At 52.9% G+C, this 20,110-nt stretch overlaps 1 protein-coding gene across 2 annotated transcripts in view; it reads left to right on the top strand.

The window, feature by feature from the left end:
* Positions 1-9,843: 9,843 nt before the first annotated feature.
* The window catches only part of LOC106563431 (neuronal migration protein doublecortin), a 140,221-nt gene continuing 129,954 nt past the window's right edge, over positions 9,844-20,110 (top strand). For both annotated transcript variants that reach the window (XM_082958239.1, XM_082958240.1), the window contains exon 1: positions 9,844-9,971. The gene's annotated coding sequence lies outside the window, so the exon portion shown is untranslated. The remainder of the gene's footprint in view (positions 9,972-20,110) is intronic.

Genomic DNA, 20,110 nt, shown 5'->3' on the forward strand with positions numbered 1-20,110 from the left:
CACTCTGCCCCTACTCGGATGGTATTGCGCCGTCCCAACCTTCGCTCTCTCTCTCCCGCTACTCTCTCCTCTTCCATCCTATCATCTCTTCCCTCTGCTCAAACCTTCTCCAACCTATCTCCTGATTCTGCCTCCTCAACCCTCCTCTCCTCCCTCTCTGCATCCTTTGATTTCCTCTGTCCCCTATCCTCCAGCCTGGGCCAGGACCCCCCTCCTCCACCTGTCTCCTACCGCCTGGGCCAGGACCCCCTCCTCCACCTGTCTCCAGTTCTACCAGCCTGGGCCAGGACCCCCCTCCTCCACCTGTCTCCTATAGTTCTACCAGCCTGGGCCAGGACCCCCCTCCTCCACCTGTCTCCTATAGTTCTACCAGCCTGGGCCAGGACCCCCCTCCTCCACCTGTCTCCTATAGTTCTACCAGCCTGGGCCAGGACCCCTCCTCCCGTCTCCTAGCCCGCCTGGGCCAGGACCCCCCTCCTCCACCTGTCTCCTATAGTTCTACCAGCCTGGGCCAGGACCCCCCTCCTCCACCTGTCTCCTATAGTTCTACCAGCCTGGGCCAGGACCCCCCTCCTCCACCTGTCTCCTATAGTTCTACCAGCCTGGGCCAGGACCCCCCTCCTCCACCTGTCTCCTATAGTTCTACCTGCCTGGGCCAGGACCCCCCTCCTCCACCTGTCTCCTATAGTTCTACCAGCCTGGGCCAGGACCCCCCTCCTCCACCTGTCTCCTATAGTTCTACCAGCCTGGGCCAGGACCCCCCTCCTCCACCTGTCTCCTATAGTTCTACCAGCCTGGGCCAGGACCCACCTCCTCCACCTGTCTCCTATAGTTCTACCTGCCTGGGCCAGGACCCCCCTCCTCCACCTGTCTCCTATAGTTCTACCAGCCTGGGCCAGGACCCCCCTCCTCCACCTGTCTCCTATAGTTCTACCAGCCTGGGCCAGGACCCCCCTCCTCCACCTGTCTCCTATAGTTCTACCAGCCTGGGCCAGGACCCCCCTCCTCCACCTGTCTCCTATAGTTCTACCAGCCTGGGCCAGGACCCCCCTCCTCCACCTGTCTCCTATAGTTCTACCAGCCTGGGCCAGGACCCCCCTCCTCCACCTGTCTCCTATAGTTCTACCAGCCTGGGCCAGGACCCACCTCCTCCACCTGTCTCCTATAGTTCTACCTGCCTGGGCCAGGACCCCCCTCCTCCACCTGTCTCCTATAGTTCTACCAGCCTGGGCCAGGACCCCCCTCCTCCACCTGTCTCCTATAGTTCTACCAGCCTGGGCCAGGATCTGTCTCTACCAGCCTGGGCCAGGACCCCCCTCCTCCACCTGTCTCCTATAGTTCTACCAGCCTGGGCCAAGACCCCCCTCCTCCACCTGTCTCCTATAGTTCTACCAGCCTGGGCCAGGATCCGTCTCTACCAGCCTGGGCCAGGACCCCCCTCCTCCACCTGTCTCCTATAGCTCTACCAGCCTGGGCCAGGATCCGTCTCTACCAGCCTGGGCCAGGACCCCCCTCCTCCACCTGTCTCCTATAGTTCTACCAGCCTGGGCCAGGACCCTTCTCCTCCACCTGTCTCCTATAGTTCTACCAGCCTGGGCCAGGACCCCCCTCCTCCACCTGTCTCCTATAGTTCTACCAGCCTGGGCCAGGACCCCCCTCCTCCACCTGTCTCCTATAGTTCTACCAGCCTGGGCCAGGACCACCCTCCTCCACCTGTCTCCTATAGTTCTACCAGCCTGGGCCAGGACCCCCCTCCTCCACCTGTCTCCTATAGTTCTACCAGCCTGGGCCAGGACACCTCTCTACCAGCCTGGGCCAGGATTCCTATCTACCAGCCTGGGCCAGGATCCCTCTCTACCAGCCTGGGCCAGGACCCCCCTCCACCTGTCTCCTATAGTTCTACCAGCCTTGGCCAAGACCCCCCTCCTCCACCTGTCTCCTATAGTTCTACCAGCCTGGGCCAGGACCCCCCTCCTCCACCTGTCTCCTATAGTTCTACCAGCCTGGGCCAGGACCCCCCTCCTCCACCTGTCTCCTATAGTTCTACCAGCCTGGGCCAGGACCCCCCTCCTCCACCTGTCTCCTATAGTTCTACCAGCCTGGGCCAGGATCCGTCTCTACCAGCCTGGGCCAGGACCCCCCTCCTCCACCTGTCTCCTATAGTTCTACCAGCCTGGGCCAAGACCCCCCTCCTCCACCTGTCTCCTATAGTTCTACCAGCCTGGGCCAGGATCCGTCTCTACCAGCCTAGGCCAGGACCCCCCTCCTCCACCTGTCTCCTATACCTCTACCAGCCTGGGCCAGGATCCGTCTCTACCAGCCTGGGCCAGGACCCCCCTCCTCCACCTGTCTCCTTCAGTTCTACCAGCCTGGGCCAGGACCCCCCTCCTCCACCTGTCTCCTATAGTTCTACCAGCCTGGGCCAGGACCCTTCTCCTCCACTTGTCTCCTATAGTTCTACCAGCCTGGGCCAGGACCCCCCTCCTCCACCTGTCTCCTATAGTTCTACCAGCCTGGGCCAGGACCCCCCTCCTCCACCTGTCTCCTATAGTTCTACCAGCCTGGGCCAGGACCCCCCTCCTCCACCTGTCTCCTATAGTTCTACCAGCCTGGGCCAGGACCCCCCTCCTCCACCTGTCTCCTATAGTTCTACCAGCCTGGGCCAGGATCCCTCTCTACCAGCCTGGGCCAGGATTCCTATCTACCAGCCTGGGCCAGGATCCCTCTCTACCAGCCTGGGCCAGGACCCCCCTCCACCTGTCTCCTATAGTTCTACCAGCCTGGGCCAAGACCCCCCTCCTCCACCTGTCTCCTATAGTTCTACCAGCCTGGGCCAGGACACCTCTCTACCAGCCTGGGCCAGGATTCCTATCTACCAGCCTGGGCCAGGATCCCTCTCTACCAGCCTGGGCCAGGACCCCCCTCCACCTATCTCCTATAGTTCTACCAGCCTTGGCCAAGACCCCCCTCCTCCACCTGTCTCCTATAGTTCTACCAGCCTGGGCCAGGACCCCCCTCCTCCACCTGTCTCCTATAGTTCTACCAGCCTGGGCCAGGACCCCCCTCCTCCACCTGTCTCCTATAGTTCTACCAGCCTGGGCCAGGACCCACCTCCTCCACCTGTCTCCTATAGTTCTACCTGCCTGGGCCAGGACCCCCCTCCTCCACCTGTCTCCTATAGTTCTACCAGCCTGGGCCAAGACCCCCCTCCTCCACCTGTCTCCTATAGTTCTACCAGCCTGGGCCAGGACCCCCCTCCTCCACCTGTCTCCTATAGTTCTACCAGCCTGGGCCAGGACCCCCCTCCTCCACCTGTCTCCAATAGTTCTACCAGCCTGGGCCAGGATCCGTCTCTACCAGCCTGGGCCAGGACCCCCCTTCTCCACCTGTCTCCTATAGTTCTACCAGCCTGGGCCAAGACCCCCCTCCTCCACCTGTCTCCTATAGTTCTACCAGCCTGGGCCAGGATCCGTCTCTACCAGCCTGGGCCAGGACCCCCCTCCTCCACCTGTGTCCTATAGCTCTACCAGCCTGGGCCAGGATCCGTCTCTACCAGCCTGGGCCAGGACCCCCCTCCTCCACCTGTCTCCTATAGTTCTACCAGCCTGGACCAGGACCCCCCTCCTCCACCTGTCTCCTATAGTTCTACCAGCCTGGGCCAGGACCCTTCTCCTCCACCTGTCTCCTATAGTTCTACCAGCCTGGGCCAGGACCCCCCTCCTCCACCTGTCTCCTATAGTTCTACCAGCCTGGGCCAGGACCCCCCTCCTCCACCTGTCTCCTATAGTTCTACCAGCCTGGGCCAGGATCCCTCTCTACCAGCCTGGGCCAGGATTCCTATCTACCAGCCTGGGCCAGGATCCCTCTCTACCAGCCTGGGCCAGGACCCCCTCCACCTGTCTCCTATAGTTCTACCAGCCTTGGCCAAGACCCCCCTCCTCCACCTGTCTCCTATAGTTCTACCAGCCTGGGCCAGGACACCTCTCTACCAGCCTGGGCCAGGATTCCTATCTACCAGCCTGGGCCAGGATCCCTCTCTACCAGCCTGGGCCAGGACCCCCCTCCACCTGTCTCCTATAGTTCTACCAGCCTTGGCCAAGACCCCCCTCCTCCACCTGTCTCCTATAGTTCTACCAGCCTGGGCCAGGACCCCCCTCCTCCACCTGTCTCCTATAGTTCTACCAGCCTGGGCCAGGACCCCCCTCCTCCACCTGTCTCCTATAGTTCTACCAGCCTGGGCCAGGACCCACCTCCTCCACCTGTCTCCTATAGTTCTACCTGCCTGGGCCAGGACCCCCCTCCTCCACCTGTCTCCTATAGTTCTACCAGCCTGGGCCAGGACCCCCCTCCTCCACCTGTCTCCTATAGTTCTACCAGCCTGGGCCAGGACCCCCCTCCTCCACCTGTCTCCTATAGTTCTACCAGCCTGGGCCAGGACCCCCCTCCTCCACCTGTCTCCTATAGTTCTACCAGCCTGGGCCAGGACCCACCCTCCTCCACCTGTCTCCTATAGTTCTACCAGCCTGGGCCAGGACCCACCTCCTCCCCCTGTCTCCTATAGTTCTACCAGCCTGGGCCAGGATCCCTCTCTACCAGCCTGGGCCAGGATTCCTATCTACCAGCCTGGGCCAGGATCCCTCTCTACCAGCCTGGGCCAGGACCCCCCTCCACCTGTCTCCTATAGTTCTACCAGCCTGGGCCAGGACACCTCTCTACCAGCCTGGGCCAGGATTCCTATCTACCAGCCTGGGCCAGGATCCCTCTCTACCAGCCTGGGCCAGGACCCCCCTCCACCTGTCTCCTATAGTTCTACCAGCCTTGGCCAAGACCCCCCTCCTCCACCTGTCTCCTATAGTTCTACCAGCCTGGGCCAGGACCCCCCTCCTCCACCTGTCCCCTATAGTTCTACCAGCCTGGGCCAGGACCCCCCTCCTCCACCTGTCTCCTATAGTTCTACCAGCCTGGGCCAGGACCCACCTCCTCCACCTGTCTCCTATAGTTCTACCTGCCTGGGCCAGGACCCCCCTCCTCCACCTGTCTCCTATAGTTCTACCAGCCTGGGCCAAGACCCCCCTCCTCCACCTGTCTCCTATAGTTCTACCAGCCTGGGCCAGGACCCCCCTCCTCCACCTGTCTCCTATAGTTCTACCAGCCTGGGCCAGGACCCCCCTCCTCCACCTGTCTCCTATAGTTCTACCAGCCTGGGCCAGGATCCCTCTCTACCAGCCTGGGCCAGGATTCCTATCTACCAGCCTGGGCCAGGATCCCTCTCTACCAGCCTGGGCCAGGACCCCCCTCCTCCACCTGTCTCCTATAGTTCTACCGGCCTTGACCATGCCCCTCTCTACCGGCCTGGACCATGTCCCTCTCTACTAGCCTGGACCATGTCCCTCTCTACTGGCCTGGACCATGTCCCTCTCTACTGGCCTGGACCATGTCCCTCTCTACCGGCCTGGACTATGTCCCTCTCTACCGGCCTGGGCCATGCCCCTCTCTACTGGCCTGGACCATGTCCCTCTCTACTGGCCTGGACCATGTCCCTCTCTACTGGCCTGGACCATGTCCCTCTCTACTGGCCTGGACCATGTCCCTCTCTACTGGCCTGGACCATGTCCCTCTCTACCGGCCTGGGCCATGCCCCTCTCTACTGGCGTGGACCATGTCCCTCTCTACTGGCCTGGACCATGTCCCTCTCTACTGGCGTGGACCATGTCCCTCTCTACTGGCCTGGACCATGTCCCTCTCTACCGGCCTGGGCCATGCCCCTCTCTACTGGCCTGGACCATGTCCCTCTCTACTGGCCTGGACCATGTCCCTCTCTGCTAGCCTCATGGACATCAGCCACCATGACCCATCGTCTGTTTACGTCCTCGTCAATCCGTCGACATAGCAGCCCCTTTCCCCATTGCAGGCCCTTTTTCTCACGTTTCCCCAAAATACCATCTAAAGATCTGCTCTCACCTCACTCCTACATTGTGCATCAAATTGTATGTTGTAGGCACAGTAATAGCTAATTCACTGTAGATAATCTGTTCATCATTTGAACAAATTGCTAATTGACTCATGTTGAAATGTATGTGTACAGTAAGCTAGGAGTCAAAGGAAAACACATAAGCTTAATCTGATTTAGGTTCTCTGCGGTGGTAAACGTAGTCAAAATTGAAGCCCAAATAAGCTTAATCCACAAGAGCTTTTTAATGAGGCACAGCGCATGTTGAGTTTGGCCGAAGCATTGTGTGACACAGCACCCCACTGAGTGGCTAAGGTCCAAATCTGCCCCCCTTCCTGTGCCAGTCCCCCAACCAAATGCACTCGTGCCCCTCCTGTCTGTGTCCCGGCAGTCTGCGGGCGAGAGGCAGCCCCTCTCAGACAGCTGGGGGAAGTGGTGAGGAGGCAGCCCCTCTCAGACAGCTGGGGGAAGTGGTGAGGAGGCAGCCCCTCTCAGACAGCTGGAGGAGGGGGTGAGGAGATAGCCCCTCTCAGACAGCTGGGGGAAGTGGTGAGGAGGCAGCCCCTCTCAGACAGCTGGGGGAAGTGGTGAGGAGGCAGCCCCTCTCAGACAGCTGGGGGAGGGGGTGAGGAGGCAGCCCCTCTCAGACAGCTGGGGGAGGGGGTGAGGAGGCAGCCCCTCTCAGACAGCTGGGGGAGGGGGTGAGGAGGCAGCCCCTCTCAGACAGCTGGGGGAAGTGGTGAGGAGGCAGCCCCTCTCAGACAGCTGGGGGAAGTGGTGAGGAGGCAGCCCCTCTCAGACAGCTGGGGGAGGGGGTGAGGAGGCAGCCCCTCTCAGACAGCTGGGGGAGGGGGTGAGGAGGCAGCCCCTCTCAGACAGCTGGGGGAGGGGGTGAGGAGGCAGCCCCTCTCAGACAGCTGGGGGAGGGGGTGAGGAGGCAGCCCCTCAGACAGCTGGGGGAGGGGGTGAGGAGGCAGCCCCTCTCAGACAGCTGGGGGAAGTGGTGAGGAGGCAGCCCCTCTCAGACAGCTGGGGGAAGTGGTGAGGAGGCAGCCCCTCTCAGACAGCTGGAGGAGGGGGTGAGGAGACAGCCCCTCTCAGACAGCTGGGGGAGGGGGTGAGGAGGCAGCCCCTCTCAGACAGCTGGGGGAGGGGGTGAGGAGGCAGCCCCTCTCAGACAGCTGGGGGAAGTGGTGAGGAGGCAGCCCCTCTCAGACAGCTGGGGGAGGGGGTGAGGAGGCAGCCCCTCTCAGACAGCTGGGGGAGGGGGTGAGGAGGCAGCCCCTCTCAGACAGCTGGGGGGGGGGGGTGAGGAGGCATCGGTCAGACTGAATTAGAGTTATGTGTGACATGCACAGGAGAGGCTCCAGAATGCAGCAACAGCTGACTCTGAAAGTGTGTGTTTTACGCCTGAGGGGAGAGGGGGTGAGCAGTCAAAATAGTGACCCCTCTGAAAAGGACTAATGCTTCTGTGAGCTCTCTTAGGCGACAAATGGTGGCCTTGTGTTATGTCATGTTAAATAGGAAGAACATTTGTAAAGAATTAGGCTGCTCTATTTAGGTGATCTATTTGACAGAGACAGTCTTTTTGACAGAGACGGTCTTTTTGACAGAGACGGTCTTTTTGACAGAGACGGTCTTTTTGACAGAGACGGTCTTTTTGACAGAGACAGTCTTTTTGACAGAGACGGTCTTTTTGACAGAGGCAACTGTTTGAACAATCAAACTCCCTGGGATTTAAATATACAAACCATTGTCTGTATCTAATAAAAAGCACAGTGGATAGAGAAACAAATGGATACATAACCAAAAGAAAGGCCACCGTTCCCGTGTTCTTGGCACCAGCAGTACCTGAGAGCATGAAACATTAAACAGCAGGACTGTCTCCCTGGTGTAACAGAGGCAGAGATTGGTGGTTTCTGTGGAATGAATGGCCACAAGTCATTTCTTGTTGTGAACTGCAAGATCAATTGGAAACTATTTCCTGAAAATGTCAGACGGAAATAGTTTCACAAATTGAGAAAATCAACCCTCGCTTTGCTCCAGCGGTCACCATAGGCGCTGAAGTCACCAGCCACTGTTCCAGTGTTCATACCTGGCTTGGTAGAACATTTTGTGTTTTATTTGTCATTGTACTCTGTCATGATTTTTCCTCGTTGATACACTCTGACCTATCGATGGGTTAGGACAAGCAAGAATCAACCTGACTAGAGTTCTGAGAGTATCCAATGACATGCTCCAGGTCAGGTCCCTCAGGTCAGAGGTCTCCTGGTCTACACTTTATGGCTGCACTGCTCTGTCAGAGTTGTGAGTGACTAACGTCAATACTTCACCACACTCTCGTTTTATGATACATTCCGCCTGGCCATGAGGTGAGGGGACAAATGTAGACAGCACAGGTTTGCAAATCAGTGTGACATCAGCAAGATCAAATGCTCTGGTGACTCACTTGGACCGAGTCCAATGGATCCTATATTTGATGGAGAGCGGTATTGTTATTGACGGTGAAAGGAGCCTTACAAAGAGGTGATGGTGTTATATGACACCACACTACTCCCCTCTGTCACCACAGGGTGATGTAGTGTGTGTGTTGTTGACTGGACCAAGACACACATTTGATTTAAAGAGTCGGCTCGTCTTAAAACCCCAACTCCACAGAAGCAAGGCAGATTGGACACATGCATTGAGGTGTTTAGGCTTTTATCAATACTCCCCAAACAGGCCCTGCATCCCAACGCCATTACTGAGTACTCTGAAAGAGATCAAATGAAATCATATTGTATTTGTCACATGCTTCGTAAACAACAGGTGTAGACTAACAGTGAAATGCCTTCTGTCAGGCCCTTTCCAACAAAGCAGAGAGAAAAATAATGAATGTGTAGCACAAGAAATAAATACACAATGAGTAATGAAACTTGGCTATATACACGGGGTACCAGTACTGAGTCCATGTGCAGGGGTATGAGGTCATTGAGGTAGATATGTACGTATAGGTAGGGATAAAGTAACTTGGCAACATGATAGATAATAAGCAGTAGCAGCAGTGGTATGTGATGAGTCAAAATAGTTAGTGCAAAGTGGGTCAATGCAGATAGTCTGGGATGACTTTGTCTCAGTTCATTACACACAGGATTGTATGATAACAACTTAATACACACACACACACACACACACACACACACACACACACACACACACACACACACACACACACACACACACACACACACACACACACACACACACACACACACACACACACACACACACACACACACACACACACACACACACACCTAAACACAGGTGCTCATAAACACTTCCACTTGCACCTGAAACACACACCACACACCAGGTGCCTCCCAATAAAGAGCCTCTTATCTGTCTCTCTGGCAGTGGTGTAGATAATGGGCTTTCACCTTCAGAAGACAAGACACACACACACACACACAAATACACACACATCCGTCAATGAATCAATCTACAATCCTGCTGTTTCAGCCTCTGGAAATATAACATGGATGGTGTGAAGAGAGGAGCAACACCCACACAGTTCAATCTGTTGGGAGGGGGTTATCAACACTACATTACTTTACAATAGAAATAGTGGAAAGATCCTGTGGCATCATTTTCTCAAAACACAGGGATCAAATCAACACAGCAGGCAGATTTTTTCTCTCTCCAGATTTGTATTTCTAATTTCAATAGGCAGCATATACAGTGCATGGGTGTCTGAATGAATAAAAACTATTCATCATGGCATAGTAGATTCCCGAAAGTTAAAAAAATCAGCTCTGAAAAGGTTTACATCATCCTTTTGTGAGAAATACCCCAAAATGCCGGTCCGTGCCATTGCCATGCTAGGGCGGATTTGGCGCAGGTCGCCTCTAGGACCCAGCAGTGCAGCCGGTCAGGTAGGCTCAGCTCGTAGACTAGAGAGAGGCAGACAAAGGCAGAGAGCTCGTGCCGCTATCCTGCAGCATCCACACCCACCCACCTCACTCCAAACGCTCCAGCGCGGGTGAGTACCCGATACTTTTTATATTTTGGTGAAACATAATTAAATGGCGAAAACAGATTATGTCAGTATTTAAATGATGTTTCTGACGGTGAGTTAAGTTGTTGTGTTCAGGAGTATTGGACACTGTTAAAGGATTGGTTGAATTTTTGCCTATTTAGGCTGTCGGCTATATGAGCAGGTGATTATAGGTGTGCGCGTACCCGTTGGTACAACACTGTCATGGCTCATCTGTATGTACGGCGCCCACCGCTTTTCTCTGAGGTCATATGGACAAATGATCCGTTTTTTTTGTTACTGAAAGCTAGAGGGGCTACTGAAAAACTTTAGTTATTTTTTTTTCTATGACTTAAAACCAGCTCAGACTGGCTTAGTGTTACTAGATAAGACACAGATCTGCTGTGATGAGGATGTTTGGGGTGATTTGATGCAGGACGTTGACGGGCAGGTCAGAGTTGTTATCTGGACGGCTGTAGCCTCACATCTCTGTCGTGCAGTTAGACATGTCACAGTCACACAATAGAACAGCTTTGCAGTCTGTCTGCTGCGCTGGGAGCAGGAACTAGTAGCCTGCCCTGGTTAGGTAAGCATGGTGAGAACATTGTATTATTTTACACATATTCATTTATTTGTGATATTCAGGGTTTGAATGACATATTATCTGTTGGGGTGCGTTATGAGTAGTGGTCTGGACCTTATGGAGATGGCCATTTTCCATACTCAGGGGCCCCTCCCGTAATTTGAGCCCTGATGATTGTAATGCACTGGGGTGAATCATTAGTCCTATAATACTATTATTTGTAGTTGTATCCGTGTGTGATGTAGCACTACAGTAGTAGTAGTGATGGGGGTGTCCCTGTGAGACAATGGGCTGTCCTGAGCGTAGACCATATATAGTCCTAAGTGACATAGGGAGAGGGTCAGTGATTAGGGGAGCAGATGGGCTCCCTGCCCCTGTCTGTCGGGAGGAGTACCACTACCCATAACCCATCCCTTCCTGGTCTGGGACCTACCCCCATCTCAGGACCTGTCAGAAAAGCTCAGCCAGACTCAGGGCCAGGGTGTGCGGGGGAGGGGAGCTCCCAGACACATTAAGGGTGGGGACAATGTGGTCCTCTCTGTTTGTCTTCATGGAGGAGGACACATGTGTGATGGGGCTGTGAAGAGACAAGGGGAGGAGGACATATCAATCATAATCAGTATTTCGCCATTAAAAGCTGTGAGTTTCATGACCTTTGGCATTGGGGCGTTGCCAGTCTAACACAATCATTGTTTAAGCAGAAATGAGTTAACAAGCCCCTGTTAAGTCATGGAGTCTACATTTGGTTGCCATTACCCAGCAGTAGAGCCATGTGTGGGTATTGTATGTGGAGCGAGAGCGGGTGGTAGCAGGGGTGTGGAGGGGTTAGGCTGCATGTCTTTATCTGAAGCCATCGAGGTGTGGTCACTGGTCACAGCCACTAGGTGAGGATTTGACAGGAAGTGGCCAGGCTTTAATTTGTAAAGCTGCTTCAATCCTTGGCCCAGCCCAGGACTGGTCGGTCTGTCTGTCTGTCTGTCTGTCTGTCTGTCTGTCTGTCTGTCTGTCTGTCTGTCTGTCTGTCTGTCTGTCTGTCTGTCTGTCTGTCTGTCTGTCTGTCTGTCTGTCTGTCTGGCTGGCTGGCTGGCTGGCTGGCTGGCTGGCTGGCTGGCTGGCTGGCTGGCTGGCTGGCACAGATCAGAGCTTTAAATGTCACAGATAGCAGCCTCTAATCTACACACCCTCACTAGCGGCAGGTTGATGTTTATTGGGACGAGTATTGTCCTGGAGGCAGAACTGAGCAATTTGCGCAAGATGGGTCAGCTGCAAAGCCAAAATTGGCTAAATTGTAAAAATTAACAAAAAACAAAAATTAGCTTTTTGTCTTAATTTAAAGTTACTGTTAGGCATTGTGGTTAGGGTTAAGTTTTAAAATCAAATGTTATGACTTTGTGGCTGTACAAGCTAGTGACCACTCTGCAGAACTGCCTCCAGAACAAGATTCATGCCGAAAATGTTTATCTTGCCCACTAATTAATGGCCAAGATGGACTGAACATGTTGACATAACAATGTGTGCCAAAGCCCATTTATTGCTAGTTAAAGCTGTTTTTCCAGTTCTTTAATGTGTGATTAAGCTTTGTGTGGCCATTAGTCAAACTCCCCCACTGTGTTGATCAGCGGTCAGATAACCTGACCTCCCTCCTCACATGCGGGTCTGCGTGTTGGGTAGGGGCATGGTGAACAGCGGCTGTTACAGTGCTACCCTCTGGAGGTGACTGTTTATTTCAGTCCTACCGATAATCAAACTGACAAGCCCAGATCTAACACCTAGAAATCCAATAATTGTCCTGAGCACTGGGTTTATGTGCTGTTTAAAAGTAGATGTAACTACATGGTGCATTGAGGTGTATTATAAAGTTACCTTACAATGTGACATCTTTACACACGTTTCTCACTCAAGACTCACTCTGTATAAAATGAATTACTGAGTCATTGATCATCTACATATGATGATTGATTGATCAATCAATGTTCACAAATAGTCTTAAGAATGTATTTGTGGAGTTGATTGTGCGTGATAATCTTGTGTATCAGAGAGGCAGCAGCAGCAGTTCTGGAAGAGTGTCACCAGTGAATCAGAGTTGGGATTCTACCTCTCTTTTCCTAAACACAGGCCTAGCTCTGCTACATTTCCCCAGAGAGCAGCACCCCCAGCCTCGTTCTAATACTAACACTGCATTAGGAATTTAGCAGACGAATCTAATTCTCGACAGGATATGAAAGTGCCCCAGGGGCCTCACAACAAGAACACTATATTTTTGCGGGATGGGTTGGGGTGGATAGTTAAGGCCACTTGAAAAGGGCTTGTCATCAGGCAGAGGCATGTGATGTTAGTAGGAGGAGGGATGGAGGGGGTCCTGTTATGTGTTTTGGTCCAGTCCAGGAAGGGGATGTGGTCTCTGTGGGACGGAGGTCAGACTGTCATAAATGACTCTCATTTATCACACATCATCTGCTCCTGCCTCCTGCAGCCACTACACCTCCTGCCCACTTCAACACAACACCCTACTGGCCCATATCCTGGGAGTCACCTTGGGGGGGGGCCACAGTGACAAATGCTTTGTTTGTGAACAGTGGGCGTGAGCTTATTGACGAGTGGTTAATGATCAGAATTGTTTAGAAGAGGCATTTTGGGGCAATTGAGTGAGAGGGGCTATTGATGATGGTTGAACGATATAGGAAAAAGATAGGCCTGGAGCTAAACAGAGCACCCATATTGTCCCTAGAGTACTGATGTTGTTTTACTTGGTAGTTACTGTACTTTGATAGAAGTTGAAGGATAAAAAGATGGCATACCTTGTGACTTGCAGTGTAAAATACAAAGCCACTTGTTCCTGTTATCAGATGTCTTTTACAGAGAAGCTGTTCGCCTTGTAAGCATGGCTACAAATGCAGCCAGACAGCCCAGACTTGAGTGTCAGCACATTCTAGGCAGGTGTAGATGAGGTTTGTCCCACTGCAGCTAACCTCATTCACAAGTCTTGTACAGTACAATATGGCTGCTGTGACTGTGCTCTAGCACGTGGATACTGCTGTAGTGCAGTGAGTCTTTGTTCTGACATGGAGCAGCCAGCATTCAGCTCTACTGTGCGGTCATCATAACCTCACGTTTTCCATCTCATACAGAGGAATTCTATTCACTTTGATTAGATCACACAGAGATGGCTAATGACATTCATTAGAAAGGGGGCTTTGTGTGTCGTTGTAGCGAAGCAACCTGCCCCACGACTCTGACGTGTTTCTTTGTCTGCTCTGCAGTCGGCTAGTTCCACTCCTGAATGCTCGGAATGGAAACGTTCGTTGGACTGAACAGACAGACTGCCAGTCTGACCTGGGCAGGGCAGGACTCCCAGCATGTTCCAGGGCACGGCGTTTCAACGATGACCTTCACTGTGCCCTCTGTCCTCCTATGGCGGGGACATTGTTTTGACTGGTGTGAGATGTGAGACATGGCAGAGAGGGTGACTGATGCTGGGATCCCATTCAGAGTGGCACAGTAATGAGTGCTCTCTGCCCGTTTAGTGGCTAATCTCCTCATTATTCCAAACTGTCTATTGCAAAGTTTCAGTCCGAACTGGGTAGCAGCAAACACGTCTCTGGCCGCCGCCCCGCCGCCCCGCCCCGCCGCCGCCGCCGCCGCCGCAGCCAGCCAGCCAGCCGCAGCCCCAGCCAGCCAACCAGCCCCAGCCAGCCCCAGCCAGCCAGCCAGTCAGTCAGTCAGTCAGCCAGCCAGCCAGCCAGCCAGTCCCTCCCACCATGCTTTCTTTTCTTCGGTCTTTTTGCGGAGGGGATAAAACGGTCTGTTTGCGTTTAAAAAGAGCAGATGTTAGTGGAGAGTTTTGGCAGGAGCGAGCTGTGCTCTCTACCCCTCGCAGCATCTACAGGCTTTACAGAGAGATCTGGACTACCCAGATAGAGACCATTCCTGCTAGGCTGCTCAGGCCTTTACACAAGCTATGTTATCTGCCAAAAGACACCAAATAGAAAACCCTTTAAAAAATACCTTGAATCATTTTTTTACCCTCAACCTTAGTCATTGTTCTTTCTTTCAGAGTCTTTGTATGCTATAAGGTTTTAGACCGGCTTCCTTTGTACATTGGATTATGTCAACTCGTGGGTGGATCATGTACCTTTCCCAGTGGTAGAGGATGAGTAACCACTGAAACGGGTGAATTCACCCTCACACATGGTGCTCAGCAACACACATCGATGTAGTGACTGTGATACCATGGACTTTACATCAGTGACTATGATACCATGGACTTTACATCAGTGACTGTGATACCATGGACTTTACATCAGTGACTATGATACCATGGACTTTACATCAGTGACTGTGATACCATGGACTTTACATCAGTGACTGTGATACCATGGACTTTACATCAGTGACTGTGATACCATGGACTTTACATCAGTGACTGTGATACCATGGACTTTACATCAGTGACTGTGATACCATGGACTTTACATCAGTGACTGTGATACCATGGACTTTACATCAGTGACTGTGATAGCATGGATTTTACATCAGTGACTGTGATACCATGGACTTTACATCAGTGACTGTGATACCATGGACTTTACATCAGTGACTATGATACCATGGACTTTACATCAGTGACTGTGATACCATGGACTTTACATCAGTGACTGTGATACCATGGACTTTACATCAGTGACTATGATACCATGGACTTTACATCAGTGACTATGATAGCATGGATTTTACATCAGTGACTGTGATACCATGGACTTTACATCAGTGACTGTGATACCATGGACTTTACATCAGTGACTATGATACCATGGACTTTACATCAGTGACTGTGATACCATGGACTTTACATCAGTGACTGTGATACCATGGACTTTACATCAGTGACTATGATACCATGGACTTTACATCAGTGACTATGATACCATGGACTTTACATCAGTGACTGTGATACCATGGACTTTACATCAGTGACTATGATACCATGGATTTTACATCAGTGACTGTGATACCATGGATTTTACATCAGTGACTGTGATACCATGGACTTTACATCAGTGACTGTGATAGCATGGACTTTACATCAGTGACTGTGATACCATGGACTTTACATCAGTGACTGTGATACCATGGACTTTACATCAGTGACTGTGATACCATGGACTTTACATCAGTGACTGTGATACCATGGACTTTACATCAGTGACTGTGATACCATGGACTTTACATCAGTGACTGTGATACCATGGACTTTACATCAGTGACTGTGATACCATGGACTTTACATCAGTGACTGTGATACCATGGACTTTACATCAGTGACTGTGATACCATGGACTTTACATCAGTGACTATGATACCATGGACTTTTCATCAGTGACTATGATACCATGGACTTTTCATCAGTGACTAACGCTCCAAATGTTCAGCTCAGCTCTCTGGTCCAAGAGCCCTTTATGGGATGATTCTACAGTAGACCCTGCTCATAGCTCAGACCCCGAGGTGTGGGATGATGATTCTACAGTAGACCCTGCTCATAGCTCAGACCCCGAGGTGTGGGATGATGATTCTACAGTAGACCCTGCTCATAGCTCAGACCCCGAGGTGTGGGATGATGATTCTACAGTAGACCCTGCTCATAGCTCAGACCCCGAGGTGTGGGATGATGATTCTACAGTAGACCCTGCTCATAGCTCAGACCCCGAGGTGTGGGATGATGATTCTACAGTAGACCCTGCTCATAGCTCAGACCCCGAGGTGTGGGATGATGATTCTACAGTAGACCCTGCTCATAGCTCAGACCCCGAGGTGTGGGATGATGATTCTACAGTAGACCCTGCTCATAGCTCAGACCCCGAGGTGTGGGACGATGATTCTACAGTAGACCCTGCTCATAGCTCAGACCCCGAGGTGTGGGACGATGATTCTACAGTAGACCCTGCTCATAGCTCAGACCCCGAGGTGTGGGACGATGATTCTACAGTAGACCCTGCTCATAGCTCAGACCCCGAGGTGTGGGACGATGATTCTACAGTAGACCCTGCTCATAGCTCAGACCCCGAGGTGTGGGACGATGATTCTACAGTAGACCCTGCTCATAGCTCAGACCCCGAGGTGTGGGACGATGATTCTACAGTAGACCCTGCTCATAGCTCAGACCCCGAGGTGTGGGACGATGATTCTACAGTAGACCCTGCTCATAGCTCAGACCCCGAGGTGTGGGACGATGATTCTACAGTAGACCCTGCTCATAGCTCAGACCCCGAGGTGTGGGACGATGATTCTACAGTAGACCCTGCTCATAGCTCAGACCCCGAGGTGTGGGACGATGATTCTACAGTAGACCCTGCTCATAGCTCAGACCCCGAGGTGTGGGACGATGATTCTACAGTAGACCCTGCTCATAGCTCAGACCCCGAGGTGTGGGACGATGATTCTACAGTAGACCCTGCTCATAGCTCAGACCCCGAGGTGTGGGACGATGATTCTACAGTAGACCCTGCTCATAGCTCAGACCCCGAGGTGTGGGACGATGATTCTACAGTAGACCCTGCTCATAGCTCAGACCCCGAGGTGTGGGACGATGATTCTACAGTAGACCCTGCTCATAGCTCAGACCCCGAGGTGTGGGACGATGATTCTACAGTAGACCCTGCTCATAGCTCAGACCCCGAGGTGTGGGACGATGATTCTACAGTAGACCCTGCTCATAGCTCAGACCCCGAGGTGTGGGACGATGATTCTACAGTAGACCCTGCTCATAGCTCAGACCCCGAGGTGTGGGACGATGATTCTACAGTAGACCCTGCTCATAGCTCAGACCCCGAGGTGTGGGACGATGATTCTACAGTAGACCCTGCTCATAGCTCAGACCCCGAGGTGTGGGACGATGATTCTACAGTAGACCCTGCTCATAGCTCAGACCCCGAGGTGTGGGACGATGATTCTACAGTAGACCCTGCTCATAGCTCAGACCCCGAGGTGTGGGACGATGATTCTACAGTAGACCCTGCTCATAGCTCAGACCCCGAGGTGTGGGACGATGATTCTACAGTAGACCCTGCTCATAGCTCAGACCCCGAGGTGTGGGACGATGATTCTACAGTAGACCCTGCTCATAGCTCAGACCCCGAGGTGTGGGACGATGATTCTACAGTAGACCCTGCTCATAGCTCAGACCCCGAGGTGTGGGACGATGATTCTACAGTAGACCCTGCTCATAGCTCAGACCCCGAGGTGTGGGACGATGATTCTACAGTAGACCCTGCTCATAGCTCAGACCCCGAGGTGTGGGACGATGATTCTACAGTAGACCCTGCTCATAGCTCAGACCCCGAGGTGTGGGACGATGATTCTACAGTAGACCCTGCTCATAGCTCAGACCCCGAGGTGTGGGACGATGATTCTACAGTAGACCCTGCTCATAGCTCAGACCCCGAGGTGTGGGACGATGATTCTACAGTAGACCCTGCTCATAGCTCAGACCCCGAGGTGTGGGACGATGATTCTACAGTAGACCCTGCTCATAGCTCAGACCCCGAGGTGTGGGACGATGATTCTACAGTAGACCCTGCTCATAGCTCAGACCCCGAGGTGTGGGACGATGATTCTACAGTAGACCCTGCTCATAGCTCAGACCCCGAGGTGTGGGACGATGATTCTACAGTAGACCCTGCTCATAGCTCAGACCCCGAGGTGTGGGACGATGATTCTACAGTAGACCCTGCTCATAGCTCAGACCCCGAGGTGTGGGATGATGATTCTACAGTAGACCCTGCTCATAGCTCAGACCCCGAGGTGTGGGACGATCCTCTGATTCAGATGTTCCTGGCTTGTTTCTGACATAGCTGTTCTTTAAAATGACCCAGGTGGTGAAACATTTTTGTTAGCCTTTTCATGTAAGATATACAGTACTTGCAAATGCACATCCCAAAAATTAGTATATTGTCATGGTTGTAAGGCAATGGGGAACTGTACAGAGATCAGATACAGAAACCAGAATCACATTAAGCACATATTGCATTCTGGCATTTATTGTCATGAATCTTTACCTGGAGGCAGTTCTACAGAGTGGTCACTAGCTGTCACAGCCACAAAGTCAGAAAATCTGATTTTAAATATAACCTTAACCACACTGCTAACCCTAACCTTAAATGAAGACCAAAAAGCATTTTATTTTTTATAGAATTTTTACAATATAGACAATTTTCCAGCTGGCCCATCTAGCGGAAATCGCTCAGTTCTGCCTCCAGGACAAGACTCATGACAATCATTGTCAACCTGCGCACATATCCTGGAGCCAGAGGGAAAGTGTCTCGTTTCCCAGCCTGGTCAGACCACAAACAGCAACACTCTCTGATGAGACATTTTTCTCCAAAATATCACACATCCACTTGGCCTTCTTAATAATAGTCCCTTCCTGGCCACTCCCTTCCCCTCTCTGAAGGACGCGGGCTGAATGTAGGGTAGATGACAGACAGACGTACAGGCAGAGCAACCTCCGCTCTACAGGAGACCTGTACTTCCCATTTAGTGCATACCATGTTTAGTATGTAGTGTATGTTCATAACTAATGGGTGAAGGGTTGTAATGCCTACATAGGACATGTACTACTGAGTATACAGCTGAGTGATTCTGTTCACCTGACGTTAAATATTGATCCCCTGTTCACTCGGGAACATGCTAAACGAGGCTTGTGTTTCTGTTGCTGCGCTGTCATGGCAGAACGTTCTCCGGTTCCTTTCACACACACACACACACAGAGAAGGGCTGAGGGTTAACACATCTGTGTCTGTCTGTGACTGGGTGGGCTAATCGATAGGGAGGGCTGGAATTGATTGGGCTGGCCTAGCCTCTCTTCATCTTGCAGAAACCAAACACCCTCTGGAGAGACAGGGCATGGGGAGGCAGGGCATGGGGAGGCAGGGCATGGGGAGGCAGGGCATGGGGAGGCAGGGCATGGGGAGGCAGGGCATGGGGAGGCAGGGCATGGGGAGGCAGGGCATGGGGAGACAGGGGTATGGGGAGACATGGGGAGACAGGGTAGGGAGAGACAGGGTATGGGGAGACATGGGGAGACAGGGTATGGGGAGACATGGGGAGAGACAGGGCAGGGGGAGACAGGATATGGGGAGACAGGGAGAGACAGGGCAGGGGGAGACATGGGGAGACAGGCATGGGGAGACAGGGCATGGGGAGACAGGGTATGGGGAGGCATGGGGAGACAGGGCATGGGGAGACAGGGAGAGACGGGGCATGGGGAGACAGGGCATGGGGAGACAGGGCATGGGGAGACAGGGCATGGGGAGACAGAGCATGGGGAGACAGGGAGAGACAGGGCATGGGGAGACAGGGTATGAGGAGACATCGGGAGACAGGGTATGGGGAGACAGGGTATGGGGAGACAGGATATGGGGAGACAGGATATGGGGAGACAGGGTATGGGGAGACAGGATATGGGGAGACAGGGCATGGGGAGACATGGGGAGACAGGGTATGGGGAGACATGGGGAGACAGGGTATGGGGAGACATGGGGAGACCGGGCATGGGGAGACAGGGAGA

This window comes from Salmo salar, chromosome 11 (genome assembly GCF_965601325.2).
Source record: "Salmo salar chromosome 11, fSalSal1, whole genome shotgun sequence".
Classification (NCBI taxonomy): Eukaryota; Metazoa; Chordata; class Actinopteri; order Salmoniformes; family Salmonidae; genus Salmo; species Salmo salar.